This window comes from Morone saxatilis, unplaced genomic scaffold, assembly GCF_004916995.1.
Source record: "Morone saxatilis isolate NCDOM2014 unplaced genomic scaffold, NCSU_SB_2.0 Contig17, whole genome shotgun sequence".
NCBI classification, from domain to species: domain Eukaryota; kingdom Metazoa; phylum Chordata; class Actinopteri; family Moronidae; genus Morone; species Morone saxatilis.
The window spans coordinates 1,198,724-1,211,776 of record NW_023339729.1 but is presented as its reverse complement, the minus strand read 5'-3'; positions in this window follow the sequence as shown (position 1 = coordinate 1,211,776).

Genomic DNA, 13,053 nt, shown 5'->3' with positions numbered 1-13,053 from the left:
TGCTGAAGAGGAACCTAGGGTTGACCCAGCTGGGTGACTGATTTTCTTTGCCACACAAATAAATCCACACAGCATTCAACAAAATCTCCCTCCTGAAACTGAGCAAACTAAGCATTCTGGGCTGGATATTGGACAAATGGATATTGGACCTCACAATCAGACCCCAGACAGTACGTACTGGCAGTCGCACCTCCTCCACTCTGGTGCTCAACACAACCCCTCCTGTTCACACTGTAAACCCACGACTGCATGTAGGCCGCTCTGTTGTGAAGTTTGCAGATGACACACTATTATCAACCAGATTTCAAACAACGGTGAGATTTCTATCAAGAGGAAATCAATAATCTTGCAAAGTGGTGCACAGAAAACAACTTACTGCTCATTGTCAGCAAGACCGCCCAGAAGATCATCATTACCCAGCATCGGTGATATTGGCAAGGTGCTTGCACAGAGTCTTTACCTACCCCAGCCATAACCTGTTAACCCTACTGTCATCTGGCAAGAGATACAGAAGTATCCAATATTGTACCATCAGTCCACAGAGTCTATTCTTTCCTCAGGCTGAGGCTCTTCAACTCATCCTCAGCACTCCACCATGAAAATATTTATAGGATAAAATAAGATATTCCTTTATTTATCCCCCGTAGGAGAAATATAAGTTAGACATAGCAGCATAGTGGAATGTAGTGCAAAAGTAAATGGATGGACCTGTACAGCGCCTTTGTAGTCTTCCAACCACTCAAAGCGCTTTTACACTAGGTGCCACATTCACACTTTCAACACACTTACACAGCGGCAAAGTCCATCGAACAGAACTAACTCAATGTAATGCATTGAACAATTGGGGTTCATTATCTGCTAGATACTTCGACACGTGACAGGAGGAGCTTGGGGATCGAACCAACAACCTTCCGATTGGGTGACGACCTGCTCTGCCTCTGAGCCACAGCCACCCAGTACAATAAAGAATCGCAAAAAGGGAAAAATAGAAAATACAGACTATAATGAAAATATATACACTATATGCAATATGCAGTAAAGTGGTGTGCAAAATATTTTTGGCAACGTATGACATTTTTAACAATGTATGACATTTTTAACTTAAACTTAAAAATTAAACTGTAAATGTGCAATTTATATGACTAATTATTTATGAACCATTCTACAGCATATACTATTGCACATAGCATTGGTTTTTGTAAGCGAACTACAATATCTCATTTTACAACCCTGGGTGGTCAAATGATAAATAAATCTACCTTGTAACATCATAACCTTGATCAAAGCAATTCCAAAAATCAAAAAATTAAGCCATTCGAACAATAGCAGTATGGTTGTTTCCCACAAGAAGAAAGTCTCAGCAGCTTGGTTGCTGCATCTGACTGCCTTGGACATGTGACATGAAACAGGAAGGAATTTAATAAATAGAAAGTTTGGATTCTCACAAATGTTTTGCAGAACTTAGTAATATTTAGCAAAGTATTGAATTCTTCTATGATGTTTGACTTTTCCACTACAAAACCTATTACTTTTATTGCTTTTACAGACATTACAGAATTACACTTATGTATTTTTTGTAATAAGCCAAGAAACAACCGTTTCTTGCAATAGACAGTCCTAGTGACTCAATGATACAAGTTTGGAAAGTTAGCTACTGTATTGATTTATCATGATCAGGATAACTTGTACATGTTTACCTGTGGTACTTGACATCAAATTATGACATTAGTAGGTGTTTTTTTTTTTGCTATTTGCCTATATATAGTATTTGCATTGCTGTTCATTACTCTGATTATGTCCTACTGTGCCTGAAATAAGCTGATAAAGGCCTTCAGATGACAATTTCAGTATTTGGGCACTGCTTTAATTACGGGGAAATGAACTTATTTGCATGCATGCAGATGTGCTCACTGACCTACCTCTGTGATTGAGGCTGCCTCTCCTGATGAGCTGGGATTGACATCAGGTGTGATGGCTGATGAGCTCCAGCTGTAGGCAAATTGTCTCCCCGATGTCTTCGTCCTCCTCTTGATTTTGGCTTTGTGATGTTGTGGGGCAGGGCTGACAGATCTGATACATCCTGCTCTTCTTTCAAAATGGACAGGGAGGCATGTTTAGTTTGAAGTGCGGTTCATGGTTCATCAAGTCTTGTTTGGAAAAATTAAAGATAAGACGATTGGGAATACAAATTGTTCAGCTGCTTGAGTCTTTAAAAGGTCCAGTGTGTAACATTTTGGAAGATCCCTTGTCAGAAATGGAATATAATATTCATAGTTATATTTTCATTAGTGTATAATCACCTGAATATAGGTAATCATTGCGTTTTTGTTATGTGTTGAACTGCTATGTTTCTACACTAGCCAAGAACCTACATAGTAAACACTGACTGTAGATAGGGCTATAGATAGGACCTTTTTCACAGAGCGATTTTGACATGAAATAGCAGGGTAAACACAGGTTTTACCAATGATACTAATTAAGGTTCCATTCCAATCAGGTCAAACAGAGCCTATTTATATCTAGTATTAACAATACTTCTTGGGTGATCAGATCACAAGTGGACAGCTCTAAATACAAGTGCATTGGGGTCCAATCAAGCAAATCAGTTAACAAGGTGGTCTGGGACACATATATTGTGTAGGGTAAACGCTGAGACTGCATACTCAACATCCTTTAAGTACACACAAAACACGCTGTCTATTTGGTTCACTTTGCACATTGCAAATTATATATGTTCGCTCCCTCACCTGCCAAGCTAAGCAGCAGATGTTTGTGAACACACAGCCACAATATTCCCAGATTCCCTTGAAAAATGCACAGTTCTAAGAGTTGTTGGATGAGCAGAAATTTTACTTAAAAACTAAGAAAAACTTTATGAAACCCTATCTACGACAGATTCTAAATTCAGCCAATGATAAACATTGAGTTATGTCTTTTTTGTGCAAAAAACATGTCCATTTGTCCCAGTGTGTTTTCTACAATGGGTACAGTCCTATAGTGTTTATTTGCCTATAGAGCGGGGAGGTGACATCCAATCACAAGTTGTTACTCGAGACACGTTTGGAGACACATTCTAATGCCAGGTGTGAAATAACGTACTTAAAGCTGTCCACTTGTGATCTGATCAGATGTAAACAGGCTCACAGAATCAGGGCGCTGCTATTGTGCATGTTGGCTCAATTGGAAAGCCTCTGCTACACTAAAGCAGAGGCTGCTGTGAAAAAAGTCTATTACAGGATAATTACTTTTTGGCTATCTGGGGGCAGTCGCATTCTGTAAACATTGTAACATTGACATATTATCCTATAACAGTCGTTTTATTTTAACTAAGCATTTTTTGATCCCATGCCTTGGTGGTTTAAAACACACATATTACCACATATTCATTCCTTCATTTGATATTTGATATTCATGTAGTTCTTCAGTCATCAAGCGATTCATTGAGACAGATAAAATATTCTGTATGTCAGTGAAGCAATTATATGATGGAGTCAGCAGCACCTCTGCTTCAGTCCATCACATCATTTCTCCAATGTGTTCAAAGCTCTTGAGAGAACATGGCAGGAACAGAGCTGAGCACTAAAACTAGAAAACTTTTGAGCTGAGAGGGAGGTCAGAGAGCTACGTGTTTCACAGAGTCAGGCACTTAATGCTGCTGAGGTCTGTCATCTTACAAAAATGTCACTCCAATAGCTAGCCAGTATTTCATAACTTTTTAAGATGTTTTCTGCTTGTAGCTCATGACTGTAATACAGTGTACCCATCAGCCAGAATGGATGAAGGATGAATGGTGATAAAGTATCTCCATGAACAGATGTGAGTTTACAATTAATTCCTCGGCTCTGAATCGAGTCAAATTTTATTTATATAACCCAATATCACAAATCACAATTTGATTCAGAAGGTTTTATAATCTGTTCAACAATACAGGCTGTACAACACTGTCACTGAGCCCTTGATTTGGGTAAGGAAAAACCCTTTTAACAGGGAAAAACCTCAGAAAGAGCCCCTCTGCGGAGCTGTTTTGCAGAGTGTACGGCCATGTTTTGTCCATGGTCCTTCCAATAACTCGTTAATTTCTTGCTGCTTCACAGAATGTTCTGTTTGTACTACCCTGGTGTTTTGCAGAATACTGCAGCAGATTGTGTTTTGCACATATTTGCCTCTGTGCACACTCATAGCTCACACACCATCTTAAAGCTTAAAAACCTCCTGAGGATATCATTCAGGACAGTTTGTGCCTATAAGTTTTGGTATAAATGGTGTAACGTCCTCAGTGACTCTTAATCTGCAGTGGCCTAGGGTTTATTTAATGCACATTTGTTTCTTAAAGTGGCAATTCTTAAAATTTCAGTCATTTGGTGACATCTTGTAGTTATTGGGTCAGTCACATAATTCTGGGGACAGTAAAACAAACTATTGTCATTTTAATAAAGAGGTCAGGCAATAATTGTCCTTTCTAATCTGTGAGCAACTGTAATCTGCTGCACACGGCATGAGTCTGTGAACAGCAGGGCGCAGAGTTGGTTACCTCGCTTAGAAGTTGGAGGTGTGCAGCTTGTCGCCTGCAGCTCTTCATCTAGCTCACTGTGGCTGCTTCTTCTTATTCCGTTACTCCTGGCAATATTTCCGCTGTCAAAAAAAAAGCTGAAAAACACCATTGTCTTGTTTCGTAGATGCATTTTTGATGAATGATAGCTGTCAGTGTCAAGCTCCCTGACAAACACATTGCATTTCACATGACTAATATTACATCTACTAGTGTTTTGCTGGTTATATGCTTTATATGCGAAGCTACAACAGTAGGAAATGTTCGGTTTGCATTAGCAGGAACTTCATTCATTCATTTTCTTAGGAATTTCCAGATACCCAGTTTGTAATACTGCAAATATATAAATATTGTATCATTAGTGGGCCATATGCACAACTACCATTATGTTACCTCACTGGGCGATATATATTTTTTTACATTTATTTAAATTAAAATCTTCAAGATTGCCACTTTAACAGCACAATTAGCAATTGATTTGACCAAGTTTAGTTGCATATTAAATGAAAAGAAAAAAAAGAAGATGATGAGGCAACTTCAACTTCATAACTAATAGAAGCTAGTTTGAAGCCTAAAGTTTTGGACAGTGAGGTAATAAGTCCTGGCTGAAGGTTTTTCTTTCCAAAGATTCTTGGTCACAGAATTACATTTTTTTTTACATCAAAGAAGTTAAACTGATTTTTTTAAAACCTTAGCTGATATTTATGGAGGCCCTTCTTGAAGCTGCTGCTAAAAGTATATTTTGAAAGTTGTGGTTCAAGGAGGGCAAACTGGTAGCTTTATGGAGGTTTGACTGGTGACCTTGTAAAGCCTGGTAAAGTTGTTGTATAGTTAAGTTCAACAAAACACAACAGAACTGAACTTTGATTTTATAAAGCCTCCCAAAAGTTTCAGCCCAATATATACTAATACAAACTTCAACTTCTCTCTAGACTTCTCCGATTTGTTGATGCATTATGCCTCAATATCAGCCATCCAGGATAATATGTTTTGTGATGAAATTGGCAGCAAGAGTGTATTAGAGTAAAAGCTAGAGTTACTGACAAAGTGAGACATAGCAAAACTGGTCTGGCCAATGCACTTGGCCCAAATACAGCAATGAATTATGGTCCAGATCTGGTAGCCCTATGGCCCATGATACAGTCATATCTCTGCCAACTGTATGGACCAAAAGAATTTTGCTATGTGGGAACATGTTCTGTAGAAGCAATGGGTGGAACAAACCTGGTGGACAGAACTAAGCCGGAAACAAGATTCCTGACTCCCCTTAATGCTTGTCTTTAGTCTCTCTGACCTTAGTTGTCTTTTGTGTTTATTTCCTATTTCTTTTACAACTCTTGTGAACCTTTCCTTTTCAGATTCTATACAAGTGTCAAATATACAGTGTCAACTCAAGTTTTCATTCTCATGATTCAGCCCTAATGCTACACCAAAGCTGGGACACACAATTAATTGTGTATGCTGGCCTCCCATGTATCTGTCTACATGTGCACATGTTTTCAGCACACCCCTGTCAGTGTTCCTCTCTGTGTTTTTTAAAGCAGCAGTCTTACTTTATCAATATTGGTTCTAGATGGTGACAGGACAGCTGCAGATTCAACTTGTCGACTTTTTTTTGCAACACTAATCTAATGCAAATGTAATGCTAATGTAGAAGCAGTAGTGAGCCTGGAGGGAGTTAAGAGATTTGATGCTGCCTTTGGTAAAAAAAAAAAAAGAAAAAAAAAAGAAAATAGTGCCAGTTTGGGTAATGTTGCAGATGTTTTTATTTGAATTAAATTACTGTATCCTGCATGGTCCATAAAAGCTAAAAAAAAAAAAAAAGCTAAAAATGCATTTTAAACTACATTCTTTTATTTTTAAGGTTTTTCAGTTCAATCAACAAAGTGAATCCCTCATCATTTAGGACACAATCCAAATCTTTTACAAAAGTGTCATTAGTCTAAAAAGTAGAACATGTTTCAGGTTTTGCCTTTGATCCAGTGCACACAATGATGTACTGTAGAGGGGGATTTGGCATACACATTTGCTAATTATTCACAGACAGAAATTTGGCATACACGTGCTAATTACAAGTGCTTTTAGCAATAGTACTATCAGAGAATTAGCATAATGTCTCCCTGGTGGCCATTTTTAAAATGGCTGCCAAAACTACTGCAGGGTTGGACCAGTCTAGTTTAAAATGACCGTAATTAAACTTCACAAGAAGTAATCACCATGATGGATTGAACATCTAGAGGTATATAGAAATTACAGTATAGGAACAATATCCCTGTACTTCCACAATCTTTGATAATTATGTGTCAGTAAATAGTTGCAATTCAGAAATATTCATATTCAGAGAGCATGACTCATAAAGTGTATGACTGAGAAAATAGCACCAGAAATAGGATTACATTTACTTTAATAATAAGGGAAAAACAGATTAAATGTAACTTAATTGCAGTTAGCAATACGATTCTTGACCATTTCCAATTAAGTACTGTAAAATAGGTTTGAACTTTTTTTTTATTTACAGCATGTACATATTTCAACCAGAAAAAAAACAGAAGGTAATTATGGGATTGTAGACAAATTTGTGCTTGATTTAAATTGTACATACTATCCTCTTTCATCTTGCAGTGAAACTAGGCAGTTAAGTTCCATATATTTGATGAAATAATCATCAAAGCTGATGACACAAGAAAGCCTAAAGATCAGAGAACAAAAATTTGATCCCACTTTAAGGTCAGCGCTTAACAATACTGAGAATTGACTGCTGTTGGATGAGCAATCAAAACCTATTTGATCAGATAAATGTTCAGCTGTACAAATCAATGAGCATTTACATATTGACATGACGTGGTTCCATAATGTAAATTAAGTTTAAGTGAAAGTGTTAGGGTTCTGCTGTGAGTAGAAATCAGTCACTGCAGGAATGTTTGTTTTTACCCAGCCACAAAGTAGCATGCTTACTGATATGCAGCATTGCTCAGAATGGCTTCATACAATCAGTATTAAAAGGGATAATTACCATGGTATCTGTCTGGCAAAATCGCTGATACTTGAGAAATGTATCTCATCTCATGGTTTATATGTTGATGAAGAACAATGTCCATGATCAAGGCTCCCAGTTTCACATAAATCAATCAACAAACAAAAACAATGCTGTTTTCTTCGTGCACGATTCCAATGGAGCATACTTGGGAGCACTATTTTGGTCCAGTAACTGTTGTTGGCCTGGTGTGAGCATCCTGGCTAATTTCATTTCTTTTGACAATGACAATTTTGCCTTCAGCCTTCAGAGCAGGTCTAGACAGTTCCCACCATGAGCAAGCACTTGGTGACGGGGGCAAGGAAAAACTTCCTTTTAAGAGGCAGAAACCTCGGACAGACCCTTCAGCTCTAGGTGGGTGGTTGTCTGCCTCGACCAGTTGGGGTGAGAGAGAGAGAGAGAGAGAGAGAGAGAGAGAGGTGCACAGCAACAACTACACTAATAGAAGTAACTGATGTTGATGATGATGACGAACATGAAGAAGATGATGACGACGACAACAGCCACATCGATGGGGGACAATGAGCAATGATAATAGTAATAATAGTAACTGTAGTAATAATATTAACTTTAACTTTAACCAAGAGGGTTTTAGTTTCCTAAGCTTAAAAGAAGGACTGGTGTGTTTTAATCCAACACAACACACATATTGTTTATTGTTTAGGGGTGCGCACGTCGATTCACCAGAAAGTGACAGTACACAAAAAGAAGTAAGGGTATTCGTGGACAAAAATCTGAACTGCCACTACTCAGAACCCATGGCCCATTTCAGGCACTGATGTAGAGCATTTAGCACAATGGGAACTGACCAATTTGAAGCTGAAAATCATTGTCATTAGAAAATAATAATAATAATAAAAATCATTATGAATCATTTATATATTATATACATTATATTATATATTATTATAACCCTAACCCTAGTATAATATATTTTATATTCAATACCCATTTTTGTTATACTGCAATTTTATAGCAAAAGACATGGAAATAACCTAATTTTGTCAATATTAGGGTGTAAAGATTTGTTAAGTGATATTACAACAAAAACATTTAAGTACTTACAATCTGCCTACAGTGTAACCTACCGTGTGTACACGTTCACACTGCTCTCAGTACAGAGCTGACTTACTGTCAAATAACTGATTAACATACAGCTGCAGTACAGTTTTGAAATGCATTCAAAATTGAGTCTTGTAGAATTTGATCAGGGAAATAGTACATGAATTCTGTTTTCGGGTGGACGTTTTCTGGTTAAGAGATATGGAAAGCCAGCTGCTTTGCTCTGGCAGCTTTTCTGTCTCACAGATGTCGGCTAATAGCAGAGAATCCACGTTGCTTGGCTGGACCTGGTCCCTGAGTGTCATTTAAAACGAGAACTGTTTCTTCACTAGCAAGATTAGGGCAAAACTCTGCCCTCAAAATGTCAGCGTAAGCTCAGTTAAAGTAAAAGCTGTCCACTCACTAGTGGATTTAACAGCTGACATTTAAAACAGCAAATAATACTTCCAAAAGGAATCAAACTTCAGTCAGGGAGCAATATAAATGATAGAATAAATGTGCTCCAGAATTTCCATATAAATTATGAAAAAATAGATAATGCAAAGTGAACAATCCAATACAAGTAACACATCTTTGTAAAAAAAAAAAAAGCATTTTAATGTTAATATTAAAGATTACCAAAATCCTGTGAAGGAGATTATTAGCCCAATATTACCAACAGATAATGACAATGTGAAATCAAAGAGCTGGTTAATGGAATGAAGGTGCAGGAGATGTGTATCTTCACACCTACAAAAACGTCTGCACTAAGCCAAGTATTCAGGGCCCAAATAATTACCCTTAAACGCCAAAGTAGAAAGTTTAACTTCCTCCCTTCAGGAGCTGCTATAATGACTACATGATATGGTAATTAAAAGATGATTAAAGATTAGGAGTTTTGGTAATTACACCTTTAACTGAGCTAATGGAGCAATCAGAGAAAATTTGAGATTGTGAGTGGTTTTTTTTTTATCCTTCTGCACTTTTTTTAGCTCCCAGACAGTATACTTCATATCGTTTTAGTGTTTTTTTTTATTATTATTACTACATATTCCGAGCAAAAGGAGACCAAAAGAAAGAATCAGTGTGATTAAAGGTGAAATTCACCCAGCTTGTTCATGCAACACTTTGCACATGCAAATGCTCAAGTATAAATTTGGATCATCAAATATACCAACCATGGTCCAACACACACACACACACACACACACACAAAAGACCTCTAGTGCTAGAAAGCCAAGATGAACAAAGATGTCAGTCAACCAGTCTAAATCAGGCTCTTTTTGAATTTCAGCTTCTCTCTCTCTTTTATTCTCTTTCAAACACACATACACATGTTCTCACTTACACACTTACCTCATGTTCTCTGTGTGTGGATTAGGCCTTGTTTGGTTTGACCTTATAAAGCTTCATGACGGGCTGCTAAAGGCTTTATGTCACGGTGTGGCCTGTAAAACTCTACTTGACAACACACAAAAACATTTACACACACACACACACATACACAAAGTCAAGGAGGTACACAAAGACACACAAAGACACTAATTACCATACATAAAACCCAGTTTCACACACATGCATTTACACACACACTCACAGATTGTTTATAGGGTTGCTGGTATAATGGGAGGTGACGCTGTGGTGTGATCAGTAGGTAGGGCTTTAGGGAGTGTAGCCGATATGGGTGTGAGCCTGAAACTGTCTTTAACTGAAGCTGACAAAACCAAAGCTGATGCGTGGATATTCACTAAATTTAAATTTGACCATTTGCATTTGTATAAAGTAAGTGTTCAGTGTGGTTAAAGTGATTGTCAGGAGGGAAAAGCCTCCATAGCATTGTCCCTAAAAGGGGATATTTGTACCTAACCTGACTGCAGATGGTTTGTTACACAGAAGTTTAGGCACGTTCAATAAGCACTTGGTGGATGATTGGTGACCCATCTGTCCAATGAGATCAACAAATCGTAACACGTAGCTCAGTCTGTAGGGACATGGCTATAGGGACATGGCTTTGGAATCATACACATTCACACACCAACGCTATGCATCGGGAGCAATTTGGGGTCTCAAGGATACTTTGACACGTGGCAGGAGGGGGCGGGGATCGAACCAACAACCTTCCGATTTGGACGACCCGCTCTGCCTCTGAGCCACAGCCACCCCTCACCCATCAGTGCTGCCTGCCACAAAATGACTCCAACAAATGTCTCTACCATAGGGACATTCAACATGGCACCCTTGAAGCATTTTTTTTTCAAACATGGGGGCACCAAGGGGCTAAATGCCCAAGCATTCGACCCAAGTCTGGGAACATCCTTAAACTCCTAAGAATTAGTTGAGGGCATAACATATCAGAATCAACATCAGACATAAAAATAAAAAAAATATAAATAAAGATGAAATAGGCACAATAAAGAGACAGTATATACAAATATAAAAAGAGACAATATGTATGATATGATATATGTTATTTAAATAAATGAACGAAGAGCTGTACAGGAATGTGGAAGTTCGCAGTTTTAATGCATAAAGGATATTTGCAATTTGCAAGATATAATCCAAGAGGTGTGCATTAATGTAACGCATAGGTTCAGCATGGCTGGTGGGTATAAGAGTCAGTGTCAGTGGGGGTGCTTAGCCTTGTGTCAAAGACAAAACTAAATTCTGAAAGTCTCTCTCGCCACAGCCAACAGAGCATTAAGAAAGAATTAACTAATATATAGGGGCTTGCTATATGCACAGACTAATGTATTACCATTTTACACAGATATGACCAGACAACCTCTTCAGTCAGTAAACAACATCCTGAAAATAGAGTCATTTATGAATAGTTCTTTTTTTTATTTGCAGACCCTATTCATTAGAGGTGGTAAATGATGAATGTGGCTTGTTATGGACACATTTTTACACACACAGCATACTGCTGATATTTTCGACGTGTTAGAGTGTCTTTCAGATTGTGTGTATGTAATGGACAGACAGGGCGGAGGGTGTCTGAGGTTAGAGAGTCATTTTGCCGTGGTCTCTGCGGTGTCTGGACAGGTTTCCTGATTTAAACAGCTGCCGGTCATGGTGTTTGTAGGACGAGATGAGCATGAAATTACAACCAGACATTTCACCATATCCCAGCCCTGACACGAGTACTCCTGAATACAAAATCTCTGTCTGTCTCCTTTATTTATCTATTTATTTCACTTCTGCCACCTGATTGTGGTCATAAAATGTCATAGAATTTAAACTAAATTAAGCTTTTAGAATTGCAGAGGTAAATTAGTATCACATTTGTTATCACTATCATTTTATTTATTTGAAAAAGTGAGAAGAATATCTGGAAAAAAGACAAGAATTTTACACTATTCATTTGCAGCAATGCGCTCACATGATTGGACACAGTAATGATTAGATGGACATTATCCTGAATCTCTGCTCTGTTTTTGTGAGCTCTCGGGTGCCTGATCAATAATGGATCAGCTCCAGAGCTGTGGGAAACACCTGCTCATGTTAACAAATGAAAATAAGATTGCAGGGATATGGAATGTTAACAAATTTTTTTGGTGAATGTCCTCTTTGAATGGGGAATTTAGGTGAAAAAAATTAGGGGGGAAAATCGTCTCCATCTCCTCGCAGTATGAGTGAACCGGAGGGAGCTCTGGGGCTCTCATTCATTTTTCTCCATATGATCATAAAATCAAATTATATTGTTTGTAATGTAGTATGATAGTTAAGATAATAGACAATATGTTAGCTATGATTTTTTTAGACACACATATTCCACATAAAAAGCAGCTGCAATATTAAAGCCCCCCTCCAGTCAAAAAAACTGTGTTTCTTCTTGCTCCTACAGTGTGCTGTTTGAATGATGTCTGCAGAGTTTGACACTAGAAGGATGTTTTCACATTCATCTGCTGAATGTGTCCATGAGGAAAACTTTAGAAATGAACAACCTTTGCATATTCCGATTCTGGATTTTTTTTTATTGAGGTAGAACAAGTTACTTTAAGGAATTACTTTAACTTTAAGGATTTTAATGTGGAAATTATACTTTTTTTTTTTTTTTTATGAGACACATATGTCTTAATAGATGTCTGGAGAGGATTTTCAGTTGGTAGAGAACCTTGCAGATTATGTTCATCAGAAGTCATTTCTTTTTTATTTGTTTTTATATATTTAAATCACATGTATGTAATTGCCAGCATTAACATCTGAATATCATCAGCTTAGCTGAGGGAAAAAAATGGCATTATACAAGGTTATTGTGAAAACTATTTCATTTAATGGCTGACATCTAGAGGCTGTGCTTTGGTATCATTAATGCACTCTTAAAACTGTTCAAACCAGGCCGTGGTTGTTGTCAGTATCAATATGTTGTATGGAACGTAAGGTCCATCAAAAATACAACTATGTTGTTGCACATACATCTTAAAAATGT